The following is a 12,672-nucleotide window of genomic DNA, read 5'->3' as shown; positions in this document are numbered from 1 at the left end:
GTAAGCGGCAAATGCTATAAATCAGAGCTTTTTATTGATTTATTTTTTGTTTTGCCAGCATACCACTTGCCATAATCTCAATTTAGTTGTAAGGATCAAATAAGACAATGCAAGAAAGCATCCTTTGTGAACTGTAAAGACCTTAGAAAAACTAGATATCAGTTATTTGGAAAGACAGCTGCAAAATAGCCCCCAGTGAATCTCACTCCTGAATTCACACTCTTTTTTTTTTTTTTAAGTTTTATTTATTTATTTTGAGCGAGAGAGCACGTGCACACATGGGAAGGGCAGAGAGGGAGGGAGAGCGAATCCCAAGCAGGCTCTGCACTGTCAGCATAGAGCCTGATGCAGGGCTCAAACTCACAAACCATGAAGTCATGACCTGAGCTGAAACCAAGAATGGGACACTTAACCGACCGAGCCACCCAGGCGCCCCTGAATTCACACTTTTGTGTGGTCCCTTTCCACACAATATACGGACTGGCCATATGACTTGCATGGTGCAACAGAATGTGACAAAAGTTCTAGTCTTGAGCACTGGTAGCTTTGTAGCATCCACTTTCACTGTCTTGCTGTCCTGAAAAGCCATGAAGCCTGAGCTAGCCTTCTGGAGGATGAGAGCCACGTGGAGAAGTAGGCTGAAAGGGCCCAAAGAGCAGAGAAGTGCTGCTAGTCCACAGACATTCCAGCCATCTCAGCTGAGGTGACAGACAAGCCAGTGAAGCAATCATGGCTCCTTCAGCCCCAGTCAACCTGTCAGCTGACTGCAAATGTGCCAGTGAGCCCAATCCACCCCATGACACCACGTGGGGCAGAGAAAAATCTCTCCGGCCCAGACTCCAGAATCCTGAGCAAATGAATGGTTATTGTTGGTTTAAGGCACTCAGTTTTAGGTGTGGTTTGGACGCAGTGAGAGATGACTTATTACAGTTATTATCCTTTCAGGCCCCTCCATGTCTTCTCTTGTCCAAGTTAAACTTTCCCAGATCCTGGATGGCATCCTGGTCTTTCTCTGGCTGGGCTCCATTTGCCAGTCCTAGGATGGGCACGGTGCTCTGACCATGCAGAGGCTGAGGGACATCTGCTCTCTGTGTTCTGGATCCTAGATAATCATCACAGTCAGAGGGTGAGCCAGAGCGTTTGGCGCTCATAGCTCACTCTGTGAGCTCATTCTAAGCCTTTGCAGTCAACTCCAACCCTCAGGCGGTGAAACTAAGCTCTCCCATGCTGACATCTTTTTAAAAAATCTAAGTACAAGAGCTTATAGTCATTACCATTGAACTTATTTTTTCACCTCCAACTTATTTCAGCCTTTCAAACACTGGACTCCAATCTGATTTTAAAGTTTGCAAAAACTACTGTATTTCCTTGTACACAAACATTCATCCCTATGCTTATGTGTGCTTGCGTGTATTTGGATGTGCCAAACCACGTATATCTAGACTCAGGCACATCCAAATACACACGAGCGCACACATAAGCATAACGAAAGGCAGAAACTCATTTCAGTGTTTGCAGCAACTATGGTGTCTTCCTAAGTCATGGCCCTTGATGGTCAGCCTTCTGCTCTCCTTCCCAGTCTCATCTCACTGTCACTGCTGTTTCAATAGCAGAAACCACAGCTCTGACTTAACCAAGTAGAGTTTATTTCTTTCAGACAACAAGAATGTCAGAAGCAGGGAGTGCATGACTAGAGAAGAGGTCCCGTGATACCATTGGAGATCGGGCTTCTTCTGTGCATCTATGTATCTAGTCTCATGGTTTCAAAATGGCTGCTTCACCGCTAAGTGTTACAAACGGGATCCAGGCAGGAATGAGACAGGAAGGGAGCAGGGAAAATGCAAAAGGCAAGTGCCATGGAGCTTTTTCCCTTTGACCAAGAAAACAACAGCTTTCCCGGAAGCCCCACCCAGAAGACTTCTAGTGACGTTCATTGGCCAGAACTGGGTCACATGGCCACTCCAGCAATTAGGAAATCTGGGAAGGTGACTATTTGGAACTGGGCACATGGCCACCCTGAAAAAAAGAACTGAGGTTTTGTAAATAGAGAAGAAATGGAGAATGAATAAGGAGAGGGTTTATATAATAGCAGAATTTGCCACATTCATCCATATATACTACAAGTTGTCATTTTTGGGTACCAAATATATGCCAAGCTTATTGAAAAAAAGGTTACGGAAAATGTGGAGATGTGGTAGGTTCCAAAAAATAAAATGAGTAACCCCAAATGCCTCCCATTCCTGTGCAAACAGCTCCTTTCAATGTGACTTTGACATTCCTCCCATCAAGAGTCTATTTCTCCACACCTTCAATTTGAATCTGAGCTGCTCTTGTGACTTGCTTGGACCAGTAGGATACCGCAAAAGTGATATTATGGGACTTCTTACCTCATACCTCAGGAGAACTTTCAACTTCTAATCCTGTCCTCTTAGAAGTCAGTGCTATGTATAAAGAGTCTCAGAGCAGCTCTCTGAGGAGGAGAGAGGCTCAGCAGGGAGCCAGCACCAACTACCAGACATGTGAGTGAGGCCATCTTAGTCTACCCAGCCCCTTTCATGCCTCTAAGATGATGCAGCTGCAGAAATAACCCCAGGAGACCCCCGGCTGAGCTCAGCCCAAATGACTGACCCGCAGACTCAGGAGCAAATAAAATCGTTGTTGTTTTAAGACACTAAGTTTGGGGGTGGATATTGAAAGAGGTAATTCATTTGTGGAGTGCAAGCAGAGTGGATATTTGTGGTGGTGTTGGATTCTTGGATTGACCCAGATCTGGTTTTCAAACTTTGTTCCTAGGAGCAAGCCCAGCATGGAGGCCAAACTGACGGCTCCCCAAGCCCTCATTCTATCCAGGCGGCTTGCCCTGAATCTGTTTTGCAGATTTAGAGTCTGCATACGATTTTATTTTTTAAAAAATGGTTGAATAACCACTCAACTGGATCCTCTCTAAGTTTCCTTTAACTCTAAAATGCAATGATGACAGAGTTTTACTTATTTCAAAGTTGAGTTCCCCACCCCCCTTTCCTGCTCCTTCTCGTTCTCATAGCATCTCCTTTATCACCACCCCGTTTCATTATGAGAGCTCTTGGCATTCCTTCAGTCACTTGTACCAAGTGCCCCTCGGCCCTCTCCCCACACCCCTCTCACTGCCCTTTGCAAGGGTCCTTAGCAGGGAGTGGGGCTTGTGTTTTATCCTGAGAAACTGAGGCTAAACTAGGAGAGCTGGCAGAGTTGTGCAATTCTCCGAGAAACACACTACACAAGGTTGAAAGTGAGAGCAGAGGGTTCTGAATGACACTTAAATTCTCTCTTTAATGACTAACATTCTCTCGAGACTTCCATGTGTCATGAGCCATGGCTGCTTATCTCATCAAATCCTAAGAACATGGATAGGCCTTAGCCCCCACTTTATAGATGAAGAAACTGAGATTCAGAAAGGTTAGGTAACCTGTGTGGGGTCTCTCATTTAAAAAGTGGAGTTATAAGAGGCTCAGAGCATGTGAACAGTGATTACGAGAGTTTTCTTTAAAGCCTTTTTTGTGTTATTGACATTGAGCTATTTATCTTTTATAGTTTGGATGAATAAATCATTGTCTCTTCTCTTCTCCCCTCTCCCCTCTCCCCTCTCCCCTCTCCCCTCTCCCCTCTCCCCTCTCCCCTCTCCCCTCTCCCCTCTCCCCTCTCCCCTCTCCCCTCTCCCCTCTCCCCTCTCCCCTCTCCCCTCTCCCCTCTCCCCTCTCCCCTCTCCCCTCTCCCCTCTCCCCTCTCCCCTCTCCCCTCCTCTTTTCTGACACCCTGGACCAGAATATCATTCCCAGAGACCATTTCATATCTAGACATCTTTAGGGAGCAGGAAGATAGGCAGATACTGAAGCCATGGCTGCCCCTAGATGCTCCTGAGATGGTCATACGTGATCACTGTGTGCCTGGGCTTCTTTCTCTGGGGAACTACTCCTCCCCCAGTAAATGTGGGACAGGTGGGGCTGTCAGTCACAGTACCTACCCCCCACACCTACCAAATAGGAGCCACCATTAGTCTCCTGTCCACTCTGACAACAGTGTTAGTCCCTTCCCCCTGAGTTGCCTACAAGGTCACGCTGTTTAGGTCCAGGGTTTGCTCTGCTAGAGTTACACCGTGCAATCCCACACAACCATAGCATGAGGGTACAACTGTAACATGGGGGCACAAATACAAACTCTGGAGCCAGACTGCTGGGGCTCAAATTCCAGTTCTACCAAGCAATAGCTCTGTGACCTTGTGAAGGCCACTTACATGTTTGTTCATTTGCAATGAAGATAGTAACTGGACTAACTTATAGGCTTTTTTAAAAGACAGGGATTAAATAAGTTACTACTTGTGACCTACTGAGACCGGTGACCAGCTACTTACATATTGGACTTAAAAAGAAAACATCCTGCCACTCTGAGGCATATGACCCAAGTGAAGCCGGCATCCTTTCCTGGGATTGTTTTTAAGACATGGAGAAAGGAAGCTCTTTTTTCTACCGGGATTTCTAAATTGGGGCTTCTAGTGGCCACGATCCTCACCACATGACCAAGGCGTCTCTGCTGAAAGAGAATGAGGGCAGCATGCAAAGACAAGCAGAGATCAGTGGATGGGAGAGCTGGAGAGAGAATCCTGGCGGGGTTGCATGGCCCTTTTCTGTGATTCACGCAGTCCCCCCGCTCACTTCTGTAGCTGCCCCGGTACTCCTCCCAGCTGCACGAGACAGCCAACCCCTCTTTTCATTTTTGTTTCAATTATTTGGGTTTATTTTCTGTCCCTCGTGACTGGAACCGTCTCGGCCATTCTAGGTGCCTTGCTGATATCAGGGCTTGCAAATTCAAATGCCAGTAGGAACCTGTCGGTCAAGTGTGGAAAAATCACTTTTGATGGCTAAGGGTATATAGAGAAATCTGTCTCTACTATAAGAAAAACAGCAGCACAAGTCCAGGGTCAATAGCACCTGGCCCCGTGTGAGGGGTGTCACAGGGAATGGAGGTGTGTGGAGAACTGTCAGACACGCGCTCTATCTAAATAGCACCGTCTATTTTGCCATGAGAGTCCAGGTTATCAGTATCTTCTGATCTGTTTTTCCTCCAAAAGAAGCCACAAATCTAGCACTCTTCCAACCTATAAATGTTGGATTAGATCAAATTTCTGACGATATTGTGCAATATTGGGCTGCCGGTTATCACCCTAGCTGGTCTAGCTCCAGGGTCTCCCTCTGGGGTGGACTACCCTAGGAATCTAACGAGGACCAGAGTCCTGGGACTCTGACAGAGGGTTTCTGGATTCCCCCGCTCCACCCTGATATCAAGGCTGACCTCCATGTAAAGGGATTCCCCAGTGGCTGGTGGACCAGCCCCCTCCTCACCAGGGTCCTAAGCTTCTTTCTTTGGCTTCTTCGCCGCTGGCTGTATTTGTCCCTGTGTTTGAGGGGGAGAGGGACAGAGTGCTGACAGAGGAGGCCTGCCAAAAGCATACCCACAGCATTTGGATGCTCCAATTTTGCTTGGGATTTTACAGCTCATGTCGCTGGAGCCCGAGTGCCCAGGGCCTGCAGCAGGAACATTAGTGGCCACCAAGGCAAGTAACAGAGTGGGAAGCTTTTTTGGAAGTCTCTGAGGGCAGAGCCATTGTGGCAGCTGTCCAAGTCTATGCTGCTGTCTTGCTGAATCCCTAGCCCTGCTCCAGTGAAGCCTCACTGCTTGGCAGAGCGAGGGAACAGCGACTTTACGCAAGTGGGGATTTGGAGCTCTCCTTGGAAGGCTCATTTCCTGTACTCTTCTTCTTTCTAAAAAAAAAAAAAATTTTTTTTTAACATGTATTTATTTTTGAGAGACAGAGAGAGAGCGCAAGCAGGGGAGGGGCAGAGAGAGGGAGACACAGAATCCGAAGCAGGCTCCAGGCTCTGAGCCGTCAGCGTAGAGCCTGACTCAGGGCTTGAACCCACGAACCGTGAGATCGTGACCTGAGCCACCCAGGCACCCCTCCCGCCCTCTCCTTCTGGGGAATAGGAGGAGAGGCCTCTTGTATGCTCCAGCTCCTGTTGGTGCACATGGCAACAGCCTAGAGATAGTTCTCAGAGAAATACTCCAAGAGTTTTGGAGACAAGGATTGTTTCTACAGAAAATGAAAAGAGATCCTCAGACTCCTTTCTGAATAAAATGAGATAAGAGATGACGCAGAGGGGATCAGCAGTAAATGACCCCTCAACACACACCCAATTTGGAGATCAGGAAGAGGGAATCCAGAAGGGCTCTTTTGAGTGCAGCCTGCAGGGTCTTCCCTTGAGGACCCAGCAGCAGCTCTGTCCGAGGCACACACATTTTGACTCTGGTCACCTGAGACAGGCCAAATATTCTGGGATGGTCTTCTTACCTGTGCCATCTTCCTGTCTTTTATCAAGCTAAAGAGTGTCTGCAGTTCTTCTTTTTTTTTTTTTTTTTTAAAACGTTTATTTATTTTTGAGACAGAGAGAGACAGAGCATGAACGGGGGAGGGTCAGAGAGAGAGAGGGAGACACAGAATCAGAAACAGGCTCCAGGCTCTGAGCTGTCAGCACAGAGCCCGACGCGGGGCTGGAACTCACAAACTGCGAGATCATGACCTGAGCCGAAGTCGGATGCTTAACCGACTGAGCCACCCAGGCGCCCCGAGTGTCTGCAGTTCTAAAGGAAATTTGCAAATGCCAAGCCCAGAAGAGGGAGCTTAAGGCTTTGTCTGGAAGCCTCTAAAGTTTTGCCCTAATTTAGAATCAGCGACTATAGTTGGACCTGGCCAATAGGGTTGTGTCCCTGCTCCCTTTTCCTATTTGATCTGTCCCAGTCCCTCACACATAGCCTGACATTAGTAGGTGCTCAAAGAATGCTGCTGGGCTGAACTGGAATAAGACACACAAGAAATGAATTCATCCGTCATCTGCTCATTCAATAAGTGCTTATGTGCCCAGGCGCTGTGCCATTGGAATGGCTTCCTTGTGGAGGGCACCCCTGGAGTTATGCCGCTCAGCATGGCACTGGGTTGGTGGCCTTGTTTAACTGGAGCAGGAATGCTGAACACTGGCAAGCCCAAGGGGTACAACATCTTGTTGCTGCTGAGGACACGGCTTCACACAGGAGGCAGGCATGAGTCAGGAAAGTTAAACCCAAGGCCTGCCATGACTTTAGGGCGTTTCTGAGTCTAGTGGATGAGCCAGCCAATGACCTAGACTCTTAACTTCTTGACATCGGTAATCCCAGCAATGTTCATCCGCTCTGTATCACAGTCATCATTTCCTAGGGTATCAGCCTGCTTTCTCCTTGAACTTCACCATCTCATCCCCTAAGCACTGCCTTTTGGTCTGTCAGCTTTCTCTGATTTTTGAGACTATGCCAATCCTTATTCCCGGTCCTTTTGTTTCTGCCCTGTAATTCTTCCCCAAGCCCTATAACTCCCCCCAAGGTGAGTGCAAGGACAGCTGGATCACTGGGACTGTACCCTCCAGCATGCTCAGTTTTGCGCACCCCATCTCATACCCCTACACATACCAGGGAAACCTCACTCACAGGTCCCTGGTTTCCAACTTCAGCTGAGTCCTCAGGTCCTTTGAAATGGCTAGTGACACTTGGAAGGAGGGACCTACATGGGGATGAAAGATGAGAGGTAAAGTGGCAAGAGTGGGTGAGCCCAGCCACACACACGGGAGGAAGGGGAGCATGGCCAGCAGTGCCAGGTGCTACAGAAGGGCCAGATCGAGTGACCCCTGAGGGGAGGCTGCTGGATTCACCATCGGGTCACTGATGACCTTTGGGGGAACTGCCTCTGCAGAGAGCAGACCGCAGCAGGCAGAGGGGCGGGTGAGAGATAAAGCAATAGACACAAGAGAGGCTCTGTTAAGGGAATTTGGCTGGAAAGGGAAGGCAGCGCTTACCAGCCCGAATGCAAGTGCAGTTCAGAGTATTCGAGACTGACGTACCTGGACTGTGCGACCTTGGGAACATCACAGAACTCCTCCAAGTCTCGGTTTCCCCATCTGTAAATGGACAAGACATCACCTACTTCCTTGGACTAGTGTGAGGATTAGTCAAGGCACATAAATCTCTATGCACCTGGCACATAATGAGGACCCAAATTATCATCTTCTTCATATTTGCAGGCTTTGGGGAAGCAGCCAGTGGAGAAGGGAAAATTAAAGACTCCGGACAGGGTGGTAATTGGAAGGGTGTGTCCTAGAGATGGGAGACAGGAGAGGATGAGCTGTATCTCCTAAAGGAGGAGGGACTATTCTCCCTCTGAGGCAACAGGAGATGAAAACATGGAGGAAGATGCAAATCAAATTCTGAGGTGAAGGGGCTGGCAGCTGTGGAAAGTCCACACCAGAAGGTCTCTGCTGTGACCTGAGACTGATGTAGCCCTTTTCAACCTGCAGTTCCTCAGGCTTCCTTTTCCATCTGACCAGTGAACCACTGGAAGAAAGTTGTCATGTCCACAAATTGTTTTTATAGACTAAACATCAATGGTTTTTCAGGTGGTGTGGTTTCTACTGATGCCATCTTCCTAGGCGATCCTGCCAGTATGTTAAAGTGTTAAAATGTGGACCTAGAACTAAGCCTAAACATTTCAGATATGGCCTGCCCTGTGACCAGCCCAGGGGGCTCCCATGTCCCTCTCTAGACACTTGTGACTCTGCCAACGCAGGCAAAGGTTCTTTGGGTTTCTAGCTGCCAATTCAGCTCTTGGTTCACACTGATCTTGCAGTCAAACGAAATCTCTAAGTCAATTTCACATATAATACCATCAAGATGGGATTTCTTCCTCCCCTTCCTCCTCTTCTTCTTCCCCTTCTCCTCCTCATCCTCCTCCTTCTTGTCCTCCTTCTCCTTTTAAATCTTTTCTCTTTTAATCACAAAGCACACAACTCTACTTTTATTCCTTTAAGTTTTATCTTCATTTTGACCCATCCTTCTAGTCTTTCAGCTTCAGTTCCCCTGGCCCAGAGGAGGAAGTTACATTTCAGACCTGTCCGGTGACTTAGTGCCATCTGTACAAAGAGTCTTTGTTGGTTGCAGCAGGGTGCCTCTGACTACCCTGGGGACAACCCAGGACTGTTCAAAGGTGCCCCTAGTTTTGAATGGCTGTGAGGATGCACAGGAAGATGGGTGCTCTCCTGAGCCAAGGATGTGGAAGTCTTCTTTGGAGAAGTGGGCGTCTCCCGGAGAACTCGAGATGCAACTTTCGTAAAAGGTCCTCAGCAATATCTACTTTCCAGTCCAAAACCACTCTTGGGAAATGAAACTAACTGTACAGAGCATTGATGCAAATACGCAACCTTCCTGATAGCAAATGGGAGTAAGACTTCCAGATGGCACCTATGATGCTCAATATACGTTGGATGAATATAGTATGAATAAATGAGTTGCCAAATGAGTAAACAAAATGTAGATGATTTTGAAGCCCCCATTGATATAGGCCATAGCAAGCTTGCTGCACTGGGGAGGAGAGTGGCGCTGGGGTAGGGATTGTGGCTGCCCAAGTCGCGGGGTGTCCAGAGGACATGAGTGTCCAGAGATCAAACAGCTGCCTTCAGATCTTTGATCTTCTCCCAGTTCTCTGCCATCTTGTTTTACTCTTCCTTGGGCATTTAATCCTTCCTTCTGTCCCTTCCTCCATCATTTTTCCTGGGAGGAGCTTGTGTAAGGATGAATTCAAAACAAAATAGCCAGTTGGAAAGGACAGCTCTTTCACTCCCCCATTCCCAAGAAAGATTTGATGTAAAACCATCAAGTGGTTCTCAGGAAGCTCCATGTGATTCACAGATACCATTGCTTCCATCACCACAGAGGTGGGGAGCTGGGAAGAAACAAATGTGGCTGCTCTCACCTTGGAGAGGAGTAAACTGAGGCAGAAGCTCAGGTAGGGCATGGGAGGTGACAGGAACAAACAGAAGGCTGCTGTTTCCAAGGCCGGTGTTCTGCCTGCAATTACCCAAGCCCCAGCCCAGGTTAACTACACTGATTCCTTACCATCTCTTCTAGGAGCAGGTAAGGGGATTTAGAAACCATCCTCTCCAAAGACACAATGGCAAGTGCAGGAAGCAGGACCCCAAGCTTCTCTGGATTATTTTTTGTTTTGTTTTGATAACTGACATGAAATAAACAGCCTTTTGAAACAACTTTTATTAGAACTATAAACTCCTCATGGGCAAGGGTGGTGTCTTTTTCACCTCTGTGACCCTCCATGGTACTTAGATCAGTCCCTTGTATATGGTAGATGTGTAATAAATATTTCATAAAATAATAATGATAATAAGTGCTTTTCTCACCCGGAATCCTCAGGCCCATATCCCACTACCAAGTGCCCCTACCAAGTGCCAACCAGCATTCTAAGTGCTTTGCAAATGTGATGCAGTGAGTGGGGATTTGGGGTCCTTCCCCAAAGATGATTTGCCGCATGGTTGTGGATGGCCTGCCAATGTGGCTCCAGTTCTCCTGAGCTGCAAAAGTGGCTCTGGGATTCACCAACCTTGTATGGGATCCCACAGTTCACTTATTCAGAAACCGACCCTCAACATCAAATGGTAGTGAAATATATCAAGAAACACACCCTGCTTTATTTTTTCCCTGAGAAAGCTCCTATTGTCTAATCTCAGCTGAGACGGGGTCAAGTAGGAACATGGCTCCTTTGCCTGCTCTCTGGCTCCCTGGAAGTTTCCTAAGATGTTTCTGTGGCTCTCATGTCATTGGTAGTCCAGCTGTCCTTGAGGAATGGAGGTGGGTTTGGAGGCCTTACTCCCTAAGGGCGGTGACCCCTGAATGTCAAAGACAGATAAGGATGGGGAAGGTTTCTCCACGTGGGCCCCGGTCCTTCTCTTAGCCCTTATAACAGGAGGGTGTCTGTACTGAGGTGTCTGGAGCTAATTATTCTTTTCCCCAGTGGCCCTCATGGGCATCACCAGCAGTGGGGCTGTTTCTGTGAGGGGTTTCACTGTGACATGTCCTGGGGTAACCCACATAGGAGAGACTTCTAGTGTCCCCCAGTCTCCAATTTACCTTTCTTCCTTAGGAGTGGACCCCTGCCCCCAATATTTAGCTGACACACAGAGTAAAGGGTGCCTTTCCAGCTTCCCTTGCTGGTCGCATCTCTACGCCCACCCAGTGACTGCTCAATGATGGAAGTGAAAATGGTATAGGGGGTGGGAGAGGATGACGGATTAGGAAAGGGAGTAGCAGAACGCACATGCCCACTGCTGAGGATGGTGAGAAGGCAAGATAAGGAGATCCTGGGTCGGGACAACTTCATGAAGCCTACGTCAAGATTTCATTCACATAAGAAAGAAACATATCTCTGTCTTGTTTAAACCATCTTAGGGGTAGACAGTGGGGTTGTCGAAAGCCGCATCTCATTCTCTGGTATCTGGATAGGGCATGGGGCTGCTCGTCCCATTGATGGTCTGAAGGTTTCTGGAAGTGAAACACTTCCTCTAAGAACTATTTACCAAGTCGTGGGCAGGGGATCCACGCCACAGGGCTGACGCAGATCTGTTCAGGGTGGGAGGGGTGTTCAGAACGGTCTCTGGAGGGATTCTCAAGGAAAGGATCCTTGGGGAGAAAACCTCACTACAGTCTAAAAATTCTGCAGGACCAGAGCAAGTCGCAGCCTCCTTTTCAAGGGTGTGTTCCAAAAAGTGCAGTAGAGACAGATTACATGGTTATGAGGGAGGGAGGGGAATGGTTTTAATAAGCAACGAGAAAACAGAAGGCAGAGTTTTCCAGACCCAAGCCTTTGCACCCAGCTCTGTTATTCTTTCCTCCTTGCCTCTCTTTTCTTTACCTCGAGAAACCCATCATCCTTCATTGCTAGAAATCTGTTTACACTTCGGCCAGCAAGCAGTCAGGTGTTTTTAAATTGAAAGCAATATAAATTCCAAATCAATGGACTTAAGGAAGAAGAAATGTATCAGCTCATATAGCTGGAAAGTCCAGGGGCTTCACATGCAGCAGGGTTCAGGGGATTCCACAGGGTCATCGGGTTCATCTCTGGGCTTTACATTCCTCTGGGGGGGTGGGACTCTCCCCTCCAAGCAGTGACAAGCTGGCCACCAGGGGCCTTAAGACCACCTTATTCTGGCTTAGCAAGCCCTGTGGAAAGCCAGAATCGCTTTCTCAATACTCTCAGCAAAAGTCCTGAAATGATGCCCCTTTGACTGACTTAAGCCTGGGCCTGCCTCTGAATGCCCTGCTGATAGGCAGGTGGATAGAGATTGACTGGCCAAGCCTAGGTCATGTGTCAGTCCTGAGCCTGGGTGGGGCCCCCTCACCAGAACCTCTGGGACAGTGAGTAGGGGAGGGGCAGCTCTCCAAGAAAGATTAGGACAATGCAGAGCAGCCCAAACAAAGTGTTTAAATCTGTTACATCCAGGGGCACCTGGCTTTCATAAAGCCTGCCCAGGAGGCAAACCTTGCTTACTAATTTCAGTGTTCTTCATTAGAGAGACAACCCATGGGAGAGACCCAGGAAGGCAAACCAGAAGGGGGAGGGAAAGATGGAATTCGTGTCTTTCCAAGCTGAAAGCTAGAAGGGCTAAGCAAGGGAGGTGCTAAGGGTGTGGCCCCTAGCTGTACTGTGGGGCACGGACCTTGGTGCTGATGTTCAAGCAGGCCTTTTGAAATAGTAATGGCTTAAATCTCCCT

General features: G+C 48.1%; 1 protein-coding gene across 2 annotated transcripts in view; it reads left to right on the top strand.

The window, feature by feature from the left end:
* Nucleotides 1-12,672, top strand: part of LOC122222542 — a 33,787-nt gene that overhangs the window by 12,056 nt on the left and 9,059 nt on the right. The window contains exon 2 of one of the 2 annotated variants that reach the window (XR_006203791.1): nt 10,018-10,171. The exons of the other annotated variant lie outside the window; for it this stretch is intronic. The gene's annotated coding sequence lies outside the window, so the exon portion shown is untranslated. Of the gene's footprint in view, nt 1-10,017; nt 10,172-12,672 lie in introns of those variants that run through there. 2 annotated transcript variants of the gene reach the window in all.

This window comes from Panthera leo, chromosome B3 (genome assembly GCF_018350215.1).
Source record: "Panthera leo isolate Ple1 chromosome B3, P.leo_Ple1_pat1.1, whole genome shotgun sequence".
NCBI classification, from domain to species: domain Eukaryota; kingdom Metazoa; phylum Chordata; class Mammalia; order Carnivora; family Felidae; genus Panthera; species Panthera leo.
This window is presented reverse-complemented; position numbering and strand designations above follow the sequence as displayed.